Source organism: Natator depressus, chromosome 2, assembly GCF_965152275.1.
Source record: "Natator depressus isolate rNatDep1 chromosome 2, rNatDep2.hap1, whole genome shotgun sequence".
Taxonomy (NCBI): domain Eukaryota; kingdom Metazoa; phylum Chordata; order Testudines; family Cheloniidae; genus Natator; species Natator depressus.
Genome location: NC_134235.1, coordinates 119331916 through 119344420, shown reverse-complemented (window position 1 = coordinate 119344420; position 12505 = coordinate 119331916). Strand labels below are relative to the sequence as shown.

At 45.5% G+C, this 12505-nt stretch overlaps 1 long non-coding RNA gene across 1 annotated transcript in view; it reads right to left on the bottom strand.

Moving 5' to 3' along the window:
- Positions 1-12505, bottom strand: part of LOC141982681 (uncharacterized) — a 71451-nt gene that overhangs the window by 37466 nt on the left and 21480 nt on the right. The window contains exon 3 of the long non-coding RNA XR_012638172.1: positions 99-170. This is a non-coding gene — a long non-coding RNA (uncharacterized LOC141982681). The remainder of the gene's footprint in view (positions 1-98; positions 171-12505) is intronic.

Here is a 12505-nt window from a genome sequence, read left to right as displayed (position 1 = left end):
CTTTACCTCAAATGTAATACCTGTTTTCATAAATCAGGGACTACAGATGACTTTTTTATATATGGGGATTTCCACATAGTATAGTATCTGAGACTCACTGTTGCCAATTCATACTTGTCCACTTCTGATGGCTTCCAATACAGCTTTTGAAGGAGGTCCTCTTCTCTGGGCTATGGAGAAAACCAAAGCGATGTCATAACTCTTGACAGATGTGCCAGATGTTGATGTCTCTGATAAAGCGAGCCCTTAAGTTTGCTCATGTCTATACCTATATTTCCCAGTTTGTATAGTCAAGATTGGTCATTCTATCTAACCTGCTTTCCCCAACACTCATCTGCTACACCATCACAGTGATGACTGTACTGTAGAGTAAGTCCTCCAGGAAGTGTAGAGATGCCATGTTTCCTTCGCCATCTTTGGGTTTCCTGTGACACACACTCTGCTGGGACCTGAAACAGAGAAGCCCAGGACATGGCAGTTGCAGGTTGCAGCTCCACAGAGTAGTAGGAAGTTTATCTCACTGTCATGCATAGTGCTGGTCATAATAAAGGAATTAGCCTGATGCCAGTCTCTGCACAGCTGTAAGATACGACATGGCACCAGCAGTGGAAGGCACAGCGGCCTGGAAGAGACTCAGTGAGAAGTTATATTGTACAGGTTGCTACAGAGCCTATTTCACTGCATACAACTCCTCCACCAGCCCTGGCAATCAGGGGACATGCAGAATACGCCTGGAAATGGTTCAAACCACCATTTGAGTTGTAAATGAAAGCCACAGAGGAAAATTAACTGGATGATGAGAAAAGGATTGCTCTGCTCTTAACCGTGGCAGGCACAGAAGCCCTGGATTTAGACAATGTATTCCAATCAGCTGAAGGAAGTGGTGCAGAAATAATGAAAATGTTTGTGTGCCTGGAATAAGTGTTACTTTTGAAATACATATGTTCAGAATGAGAACACAAAATGAAGGGGAAACAACACAGGAGTTTTTTGTAGCCTTAAAACTAAAGGGTCAGTCCCGTGCCATCTTGGGATATAACAATAAGAATGTATGTGAATGGTTACTAAGAGAGATGGATCTGACACTAGCAAGGGCAATATGTACCTGTAAAGCAGCAGAGCAACCAGAACCAAAATAATAAGCCTAGGAAAAGGCACAGTGTATAGAACTGTGTGTAGCATAACTAAATGAGCAAGGGAAAAGTTCACAGAAATTAAATTGGCCAGGGATAGAAGAATAGAAAGTAGGAAACAATGCCAAGAATGTGGCATTCAGCATGCCCAACATTCCGGCAAAAATGTAGAAACTGCAATATGCCTAACCATTGTGCTAAAATATGCAGAGAAAACAGGAAAGTGCAATATTAAGTGCAAAACTGGATTCTTCAAGTGAAGAGGAAGAGCTGTTCTTAAGGACAATAATGGAGGAGGCTAAAAACTCAAAAGACTGGCTAGTTAAAATATGCAAACTTGGCACTTGTGGCACACAAGACAGACACGGAGCGAGGCACAAGAAAATGTAATCACAGAAACTGAAATAGAAAGAGGTAAGGAGCACATAAAAGCAGATGAATCAAAAGTATCTGTGAAAGATAACAATGGAGGAACAATTCCACTGTTGGGGGAGTGCGTAGGGACACTTAAATACAAAGAAAAAATGATAGAAGAGTTTGTGGTGGTATGCCCAGGCAAGCAACCAGTCTGACACATCAGAGAATCAGATATGAAAGTATTAATAGCATCATATGAAGATGTATTCACAGGAAACGGGTAACATACAAATTAAGAGAAGATGCAGAATATGTGGTACATGGTACACGAAAAGTTCCATAAGCCTTAAGAAAGAAGCTAGAGCAAGAGCTGAGAAGCATGACAGCAAATGGTTTCATTTGACAGTAGAAGAACCAACAGATTAGGTTCACTCCTTAGTAATTGTAGAGAGGGAAAAAAAAAAAGAGGGGCTATGGTTGTATATAGATCCTAAGGATCTGAATAAAAACAAACTAAACTCACCTTTTGCTTGCCCCCCAAAAGTGAACTATTGTCTGAGATAGCAGGAGCCAAATTCTTCAGCAGATTAGATGCATCAGCAGGAGTTTGGCAGATCTCCTTGGACATTGAGAGCCCCAAGATCTGTACTTTCAACACACCGTTTGGCAGATGCAGCTTCTTAAGACTGCCTTTCATAATACGTTTATCTCCAGAAGTATTTCTGTGAACAAAATGCTAGAGGATCTAGCTCAGGGGTGGGCAAACTTTTTGGCCCGAGGGCCACATCGGGGTGGAGAAACTGTATGCAAGGCCATGAATGTAGGGCTGGGGCAGAGGGTTGGGGTGTGGGAGGGTGTGTGTGGGGGTGCAGTGTGCAAGAAGGGGCTCAGGGCAGAGGGTTCAGGTGCAGGATGGGTGTGGCAGGGAGTTGGGGGCTCAGGGCAGGGGGTTGGGGTGTGGGAGGGGGTGCGGTGTGCAGGAAGGGGCTCAGGGCAAGGGGTAAGGGTGCAGGAGGTGGTTCAGGGCAGGGGGTAGGGGTGCAGCAGGGGGCTCAAGGCAGGAGGTTGGGGTTGGGGTGCGGGCTCCGGCCTGGTATCATTTACCTCAAGAGGCTCTGGGGTGACAGTGGCATGCAACGGGGCTAAGGCAGGCTCCCTGCCTCCCCTGGACCCATGCCGTGCCACGTCTGGAAGTGGCCAGCATGTCTGGCAGTGACTCCGTGGGGTGGGGTGGAGTGGGGCAGAGGGCTCTGTGTGCTGCCCTCGCCTGTGGGTTCCCCATTTCCGGCCAATGGGAGCTGTGGGGGGTGGTGCCTGCAGGTGAGGGCAGCCCACAGAGCCGTCTGCCCTGCCCCCCTCCCCAAAGGACTGCAGGGACGTGGTGCCGGCCGCTTCTGGGCTGGCAATCCCGCAGGCCGGATTGAAAGCGCTGATGAGCCAAAGTTTGCCCCCCCCCGATCTAGCTGGTGTGAGAGTGTACATTGATAACGTCATAATTTTGGGACAGCACAGCCACTGAACATCAGGAACGACTGAGGAGAGTACTGGAAATTGCAAGAGCTAATAACCTTAAACGGAATAAGGCCAAATCTTAGCTCAAATAACTGAAATAACACACCTGGGGGAGAGAGAGACTGATCTCCAAGGGAATCTTCCTCAGTGAATCACCGATTCAGGCAATACTGAAGAGGCTGAGACATGAAGATACAAAGGGAATTCAAAGGCTGCTGGGCATGTGGCATTATGTCACCAAGTTCATATCTAACTATATGGCTCACACAGCTCACCTAAGACCAATGTTCCCTCTAATTTTTGACAGGCCGTGTGCGCAAAATATTCCTTCTGTGCAAATTTCTGACAGGCCATGTGTGCAAAAAATTTCTTCTGTGCAAATTGTGCTGTGCAAATTTTTGTGCGCGTGGTCTTTCACCATGTGTGCGGGGTTTAGGAGCTGTGTGCGCATGCACATGTGCACAGCTTAGAGGGAACAGTGCCTAAGACATTTCCAAAGGTCACTGAATGGACATAGATGTCATAGCATGAAAGAGCGTTCAATGATTTAAAGTACATTCTGGCATCTGTTCCAATGCTGCAATTTTTTGACCCATTGTGTGGTCTCAAGAGGAGGTCTGGGAGCAGTACTATTGCATGGAACTGACTGGTTGCCACCAGACGTGCCAAACCCACGAAAAAAATGCAGAAATTGGGCTTGGTTTTGGCTTAATTGGCTTGTGAGTTACTTGTTGGCTAGTTTTTGGCTTGTAGCTTGTTGCTTGTTTGGCTTGTAGTTTGTTGCTTCTTTTTTTTTGATTGGCTCCCAGCAAGCAGAGGCAAGGGGTGGGGAGAGAGTCAGGGGTGCACAGTGGGCCCATCGCAGTCCCAGACTGCACACCGGGGGGATCTAGTCATATAGGGTGTTAGTTCTTAAGGATTGGCTTGTTTTGACCTTGTTTTGAAATGGGATTAGCTTGATTTTTGGCTTATTGTGAAAGTCGGGGTGCTTATTAACTGTGTGAAAGTTGGCAACTCTGGTTGCCGCTCATATGCATCGAGGGCTCTAACAGCTGCAGAGATGGTGTATGCACAAATTGAAAAAGACACTAGGTTTGAAGCATGGGATGTACACAACTTCTTGATTTTCTCTATGGTTTAACTTCAAAGCAGAAAGTGATCACAAACCACTGATGACAATAGACAGCCTGACAATCTGGACCAAGAAGTAAACATACATGTGAACATGGTAAGTGTCATGTGCTGTCTCTCCAGGCATATGGAGCCAGAGAGATGAAATGCTGCCGTAGTGATAAAGGAAACAAATCAACACTTCCCATCTGCCTATTCCCACTATCAAAATGAGCTTTCTGTGGTCTCAGAAGTTCTCTTAAAGGGACCATAGATTGTCGTTCCACACTGATGAGAAGAAAAACATTGGAACAAATATATGAAGGGCATCTGGGAATGACCAAATCAAAAAGGAGAGCTAGAGAAGTTGTATTTTGGCACAGTGATAACAAAGAAATGATGAGCAGGTGGAACTTGTCCAAAGTATAGCGATTTCCAGCAGAAAGAACCAAAGATATTGGTTGAACAACTTGAAATTCCACAGGACAAAGTTGGAACTGAAACATTCAGCCTGGGAAGACCTGATCACCTGGTTATAAAAGACTACTTTTCTAATATCCCATTAATCACACTTAAAGATACCACAGCAGCAACAATTGTCAGGCACATTAAATCTATATTTGCACATCATGAAATTCCAATACAGTAATAAATGACAATGGTCCACTGTGACCCTAAGAGCATCCCAAGCCAGATGGCCAGTGGCTCCTGGTATGTAACTCTAAATCTTAGCTGGTCTGACCTACTGAATACACCTCACACACCGTAGTCATGATATTTATTTATTTAATACATCATCTGAAAACTACCACCACACTGGTCATTAATATCACTGTGAAGTGTATGTGAAATTATGGATTTTCTGATATGTTTTGGAGTCTGTAAACAGACAAAGGAGGCAAAACAGGTTTTTTCCAAAGAAACAGGCAAACCTCTCTTTCACTCAGCTGTAAATTGAGCCAGGTGTGGTCAGGGATCAGGACAATGGGCTACTCATTTTACACTGGAGATTGTGGAAAGATCATTTGCATCTTAAATCACAGGAGACTGCAAAATGAACGTAGTGTCGACTTCCTAGCCAACACAAGAAGCTCAGCCCCCAGAGGGGCTTCCTGAGATTTGAAGACAAAGATGAACTTTAGGGATATAAGGAACTGTTGGAAGAGTCTGGGAGACCTATCTACTGAGAGAACAAAAGCCAGCGCTTTGTATCTATGAAAGGTGGGTCCTCCCGCTAAAAGAGGCAAGAGAATGCTGACAACTTGGTGTGAGCAAGGAACTATGTTAGGCATAGCTATATATCGTGCTATGAAAGTAAGTTTTGGACACTAGAAAACGTGTTGTTTTTGCTTTGTTTGTAACCCTTTCATATCTCTTTCGCTCTTGCTTGAAATCACTTAAATCTCTGTTCTTTGTTAATAAACTTATTCTTAGTTTTACTACAAACCATCTCAGAGCTGTGTATAACCCCAGCTGGGCTAACAAGCAAGCTGTGTGTACTGGCTCTTTCGAGGCAACAGTATTACCTTTGTATGAGTGTCCAGGAAGAGGGACTGGATGCTGCAGGCGGGATGGTTTTGGCAAGACTTGGGACCAGAAGGGTGATAGGGGTCACCCTGCAAGGAGACACTGGGCTATTGGAAGCCAGGTGGAGACCATGGTGCTGTGAGCATGCTGCTAGTGTCAGGGATCCAGGCACGGAGGCACTCAGGGTTACAGGGTAGGCAGTGACAGAACCCCTTATTGGTCTGAATGAACCCTTATGTCACCACCACAGTTCAAGAAAAAGGAATACCTGGACTTTGCTAAAATGTATGGCTTTCATCATGAGACATTTCGTTTCAAATATCCTCAAGCCAATGGATTAGCTGAATGTGGAGCATATATAGTGAAGAACTTGCTCAAAAAAACAATGGACGCAAGAGAAGATCCATATTTAGCACTACTCAGCTATAGAGCTACACCACTGCAGTGTGGAAAGTAATGTGCTGAACTCCTCCACAAGAGGTGTATTAATACTCTGTTACTAGATATGGGATAAAAACAAAGGATGACTGTGAAGTTATATGATTAAAATAGGACCATGTAGCTCATTGTTGCTACCACTGTTATACAATTGCAACAAATCTTGTACAAAGTATGTCGTGTAAGGTGTCAATGGAAAAGTTATGATTTGCTGAATATAATTCTCCTATTTGTATGCATGTATCATTTTTGTATCTGAAATTATGAATATTGGCTGTATACCTGTATCTCAATGTGTTTGCGCTTGGATATCACCCACAAGGTATTTACATCCAGTCTAGCCAGCACACTGTGAAGGAAATGTTTAAGTTGATGGCCCATCAATGAACACAATGAGCCATGAAAGAAGCTTATCTCACCTGATGGACCCTCTGTGGACATTCTAGCTAGAATATGGGTAATGGCCCCTGCTATGACTTATCAAAGCATGCAAGGGCATGTGACTAGACTCCATCTTGTGTGCTGATAATTTTCCACAAACTGAGTCTAAGAGCTTTCCCTCCACAGGGCAAAAGCTATAAAAGGCCCTGGAATCATCTCCATTTTGCCTCTTTCCTGCCCTAATTTCTGGACTATGGACTTATACTAATGGGAGCATTCTAACCAAGGGACAGAGAACCTTCCAAATCATTTGGAAGCAACCAGAGACTTGACTTAAGCCAGCAGTTTATTCCATGACTGCTGCAAGCCTGATCCACGATCTTTGCAATTATTGTATGTATTTGATTTCTTTAACCAATTTTAATTCACCTTTCTTTCTTTTCTTTTCTTTTTATAAATAAACCTTTAGATATTAGATACTAAAGGATTGGCACCAGCATGATTATTGGGTATGTGGCTGGTCCTTTGGGATCAGAAGAACCCTTTGGTTAATTAAATTGGTTTTAAATAACCACTTATCATTAAGTCTAGTGGGTGTTGAATCCAGGACTGGAATACCTAAGGAAGCTTGATAGCCAGTGTGATGAGACAGGAGTTTACTTTTGTTGCTGGTTTGGTGTATCTTATGGAAGAATAACCACCAGTTTTTGGGGTGTATCTGCCCTATTTCTCAGGAGCTTGTCCTGAATTTGGTATTCTCAGTTGTGACCTACTAAGGCACCATGACAATGACTAAGGAGTCTGTGATAGTGAGGAAAAGACTGGGAAAGTACAATCAGACAAAATATTATCATAAAGGAGCAAGACCTCTTCCACTGCTAAAAAATAATAGATTCACTGAGCATTTGGCAAGATGGACACTGGCCAGAGAGAGTTCCTGTGATCAAAGAGGTGTCACCTTGCAAGCAAAGCTGCCCACTAAGAAATGTGTCGGCTTCCAGCTGGAATCCTTTTCCCCCTTGCTTCTGACAAGCATCTTTGTAAGTCCCTTTAATACCTTTGAGGAAACAGCTGGCACCCCAGTAGCTTGGCTACATACCTTCGGGTATTTGGCAAGAGCTGCCATCATCTGATATAGCTCTAATGGATTTCTCCTGGGCAAAGAGTAGCCAGGGCTAGAGCTCTACAGTTGTCTGTGAACCCCTGACACTCCAGACTAGTGTTGAAAATAGGGGTTGAAAATAGATTTAGCAGCCTTTCTGCTTTGGATGCACTTGAGATATTGTCTCAATGCATTACTCTCCAAGACAGCAGCAACTGAAATAGTAGATGCCATGGTTTTAAAAAAAACCACCACCACCTTTGAGTGACACACAGATCAAACGCCATGACCGATTCCAGGGAATCTGAAGTTGCTTGTTTATAGAATCATAGAAGATTAGGATTGGAAGAGACCTCAGGAGGTCATCTAGTCCAACCCCCTGCACAAAGCAGGACCAATCCCAACTAAATCATCCCAGCCAGGGCTTTGTCAAGCCAGGTGTGACACAAAGCTAGAAAAGGTTAAAAATCCTGAAAAATAAATAACCCTCAAAAGACATGTGAGGAGATAATGTTTGTGTTTTTGTATATTTACATAGGTATGAGTAGGGTCAACAATGTAATCAACAGTCCCTGTCTATGCTGTATTCTGATCATTCAGAGGTCAAAAGAACATCCTATCATTTAAATGAATTGTAAACACGGGATATCTCGGTATTCATCTCTCTTTGAAATGTACTGTGAATGGTGGAGGAACAAGTAAATGGCCTTGTTAATTCTGTAGCTAAGTACTGGTGATGGATCTCCTTCAAAGTCATGCTATTTACTTTTTGAACTCCCAACTTGTCAAAAGACATGAAATTGTATAAAAGATCCTTGGGTCCTGATTCTGTCATCTCAGATCTGCTTAGGCCCTGTCATAAATATAAAGGGAAGAGTAACCACCTTTCTGTATACAGTGCTATAAAATCCCTCCTGGCCAGAGGCAAAACCATTTCACCTGTAAAGGGTTAAGAAGCTAAGATAACCTCGCTGGCACCTGACCCAAAATGACCAATGAGGGGACAAGATACTTTCAAATCTGGAGGGGGGGGGGAACAAAGGGTTTGTCTGTGTGATGCTTTTGCTGGGAACAGATCAGGAATGCAGCCTTATAACTCCTGTTAAGTTAGTAAGTAATCTAGCTAGAAATGCGTTAGATTTCCTTTTGTTTAATGGCTGGTAAAATAAGCTGTGCTGGATGGAATGTATATTCCTGTTTTTGTCTTTTTGTAACTTAAGGTTTTGCCTAGAGGGATTCTCTGTTTTGAATCTGATTACCCTGTAAGGTATTTACCATCCTGATTTTACAGAAGTGATTCTTTTACCTTTTCTATAATTAAAATTCTTCTTTGAAGAACCTGATTGATTTTTTCATTGTTCTTAAGTTCCAAGGGTTTGGGTCTGTGTTCACCTGTACCAGTTGGTGAGGATTATTATCAAGCCTTCCCCAGGAAAGGGGGTATAGGGCTTGGGGGGATATTTTGGGAGAAGACGTCTCCAAGTGGGCTCTTTCCCTGTTCTTTTTTTAAAAAGCTTGGTGGTGGCAGCATACTGTTAAGGACAAGGCAAAGTTTGTACCTTGGGGAAGTTTTAACCTAAGCTAGTAAGAATAAGCTGAGGGGGTCTTTCGTGCAGGTCTCCACATCTCTACCCTAGAGTTCAGAGTGGGGAAGGAACCTTGACAGGCCCTGTCTACACTGGCAAGTTTCTGTGCAGTAAAGCAGCTTTCTGTGCTGTAACTCCTGAGGTGCACACACTGCCAAGCCACTTAGTGAGCAGAAACTGCACAGTTGTAGTGCTTTAAAAAAAAAATACCCCAACGAGAGGCGTAGAGCTTTCTGTGCCGGGGCTACAGTGCTGCGGTGCCAGTGTAGACACCGTGGTGATTACAGTGCTGTGATTGGCCTCTGGGAGGTGTCCCACAATGCCTGTTTCACCTCTCTAGTCATCAGTTTGAACTCTACTGCCCTGCCCTCAGGTGACCAACCATCATCCACACCCCGTAAATTCCTGTGGAAATTTGAAAGTCCCCTTCCTGTTTGCTTGGTGATGTGTGCAGTGGTCTCAGCACATCTTTCCAGGTGGCTATGCCTGCTCCACGCAACAGGTGATCCTCCCGCTTGGAGAAATGCCGAGCTGTTGGACCTCATCAGCATTTGGGGAGAGGAGGTTGTGCAGTCCCAGCTGCACTCCAGCTGTAGGAATTATGATACCTATGGACAGATGTCATGATGCGTGACAGAAAAGGGCCATGACTGGGACACATTGCAGTGAGGGTCAAAGTGAAGGCGCTGCGGAACGCCTCCCACAAGGCGCTGGAGGCAAACCGCTGCTCCAGTGCTATGCCAACGAGATGCCGGTTCTACCAAGAGCTGGACGCGATACTCGGTGGCGACCCCACCTCCACTGCAAAGACCACTGTGAATACTTCGATTGGCATGTGAGCCACCGAGAGTGGACTGAGCCAGGAGGAGGAAATCTTAGACGAAGAGCGGGAGGGTTACCCAGAGGCAGAGGATAACTTGGAGGCCAAAGATGCATGCAGTCAGGAGCTCTTTTCTACCCTGGAGGAGGCTAGCCAGTCACAGCTGTCGTATGTTGGCAAAGCACAAACAGGAGAGGAGGCCCCTGGTAACTGGATTTGATTTTGGGAATCACTGAAGCGAGTTGTTGCGGGCAGGAGGGTTGCAGAAAGCAGGCTTGTCTCCTGCTACATGCCTAGTCTGAGCAGGCAGAACAGGCTGTTGATACACTACCTGACTTCACGGGAATCTCCCTCAGATCTCCAAGAAACTCTCATGGAGATACTGGCAAATCCGCTGCCGCAGGTTCTTCAGCAGAGTTGCTTTGTTTCTTGCCCCATTAACGGTAACTTTCCCTCACCACTGTGCCATCACAAAGGGGGAGACCATTGCTGCACACAGGCAAGCTGCATAGGTGCCAGGGCGGAAGCTGCAGTCTTGGAGAAAACCCTCCCTTGATTCCCTGCTCACTGTCCACAGTGAGAGATCTTCCATAATGATCACATCCTGTGGAAAGTGTGGGGACAGGAATGATTATCAGGGCCCCCTTTCAGTGATGGTTCTCCCCAAGAGCCGCATGCCCAGTGCACAGCATGGTCCAGGAAGAGTGATTTACCCTGACCCTGCAGCTACTCACCATTTTGGGGGTCTTGTGGCTCATGTGTGCTTGCCTGGGGTCAGTCAGTTAGTGACAGGTGAGAGTACTGGCTGTGTTTTAAAGCACTGAATCAGTGTTCTCTGTGTTGCGAACAATACTGCTTCTGTAAAATGTTGCATTTAAACTTCACAGAGATGACCTTGGGAGCCCAGCCTCCCTCTTTATCAGCGGCTGAACGGCTGTGCAGAATTAGAAAGCGGCCAAGAAGAACTAAGGAGGACTTCTATGTGATGTTATGATGCACTCCACCGCTGAGAAACAGGAATTGAAGGAGTGGTGGGTCAGCGAGAAGAGGGACAGAAAGGAGAATGCATCATGCCAGAATGAAGCCACAGAGCAGCTCTTAAACATTATGGAGCGCCAAGCAGACATGCTCCAGGCGATACTAGCTCTTCAAACCAAGCACCTCCGCGTCCACCGTCCCCTGTAGTCGCTGTCGCAAAACTCATGCTCTCCCCAGACACTGCCAACACACTCTTATCAACCTCCTGGCTCCAGTCTATACCCATGGCATTCCACTCCTCCCCCCTCACAGTCCAGCACTGCGGACTCCCACTGCCCACTGCACTCAACACCCATCCCTCTGCAGTTTAGCCCTGCTGAAGTACAGTACCCACTGAATTATACTCCAAAGGAGAAGGTTGGAGATGATTCCTGGACATACACAAATCTTTAGCCATCCTGGGATCCCACCTCCTCCTGGGACCTTCCCATCCCCCTCACTGCTGATGGGGTTTTTTTGTTTGACTCTCTCCTCCGGTTGTTGTTTTTTAATGAAAGAATTGTGTTGGTTTGAAAGCAATTTTTATTCTATTAATTGAAAGCAAACAGAGCCTTGCAAAGCAACACACAATTATGTTAAACGTTCATATTGCATCGTCTGTACCAATCACAATCACCTCCTAGCATTGCAAGCACTGCACTCATGAGCATAGCAATAAATATTAGTGGCTTTCAGCTTCAAATTGCTGCCTCAAGGCATCCCTGATCTTTATGGCTCCGCGCTGCACCCCTCTAATAGCCCTGGTCTCTGGCTGTTCAAACTCAGCCTCCAGGCACTGAGCCTCTGTGGTCCAGCCCTGAGTGAAGCTTTCACCCTTCCCGTCACAAATATTATGGAGCGTACAGCACGCAGCTATAAGTATAGGAATATTGTCATCAGCCACATCCAGCTTCCCATAGAGGCAGCACCAACGGGCCTTTAAATGGCCAAAAGCACACTCAACAGTCATTCTGCATGTGCTCAGCCTGTTTTTGAACTGCTCCTTTCTGCTGTCAATTTGCCCCGTGTATGGCTTCATAAGCCATGGCATTAAAGGGAGGCAGGATCTCCCAGGATCACAATGGGCATTTCAACTTCCCCTACAGTGATCTGGTGGTCCAGGAAGGAAGTCCCTGCTTGCAGCTTCCTGAACAGGCTAGGGTTCCGAAAGATGTGTGCATCATGCACCTTTCCGGACTAGCCTGCATTAATGTCTGTGAAGCGCCCACAGTGATCCACAAGTGCCTGGAGAACTATTGAGAAATACCCCTTGTGATTTAATGTACTTGGTGGCTAGGTGATCTGGTGCCAGAATTGGAATGTGCATGCCATCTAACGCCCCTCCGCAGTTAGGGAAGCCCATTTGTGCAAAGCCATCCACAATGTCAAGCACGTTGCCCAGAGTCACAGTCTTCCAGAGCAGGTTGCTATTAATGGCCCTGCACACTTCCGTCAACATGAGTCCAACAGTAGACTTTCCCACTCCGAACTGGTTAGTGACCGATTGGTAGCAGTCTGGAGT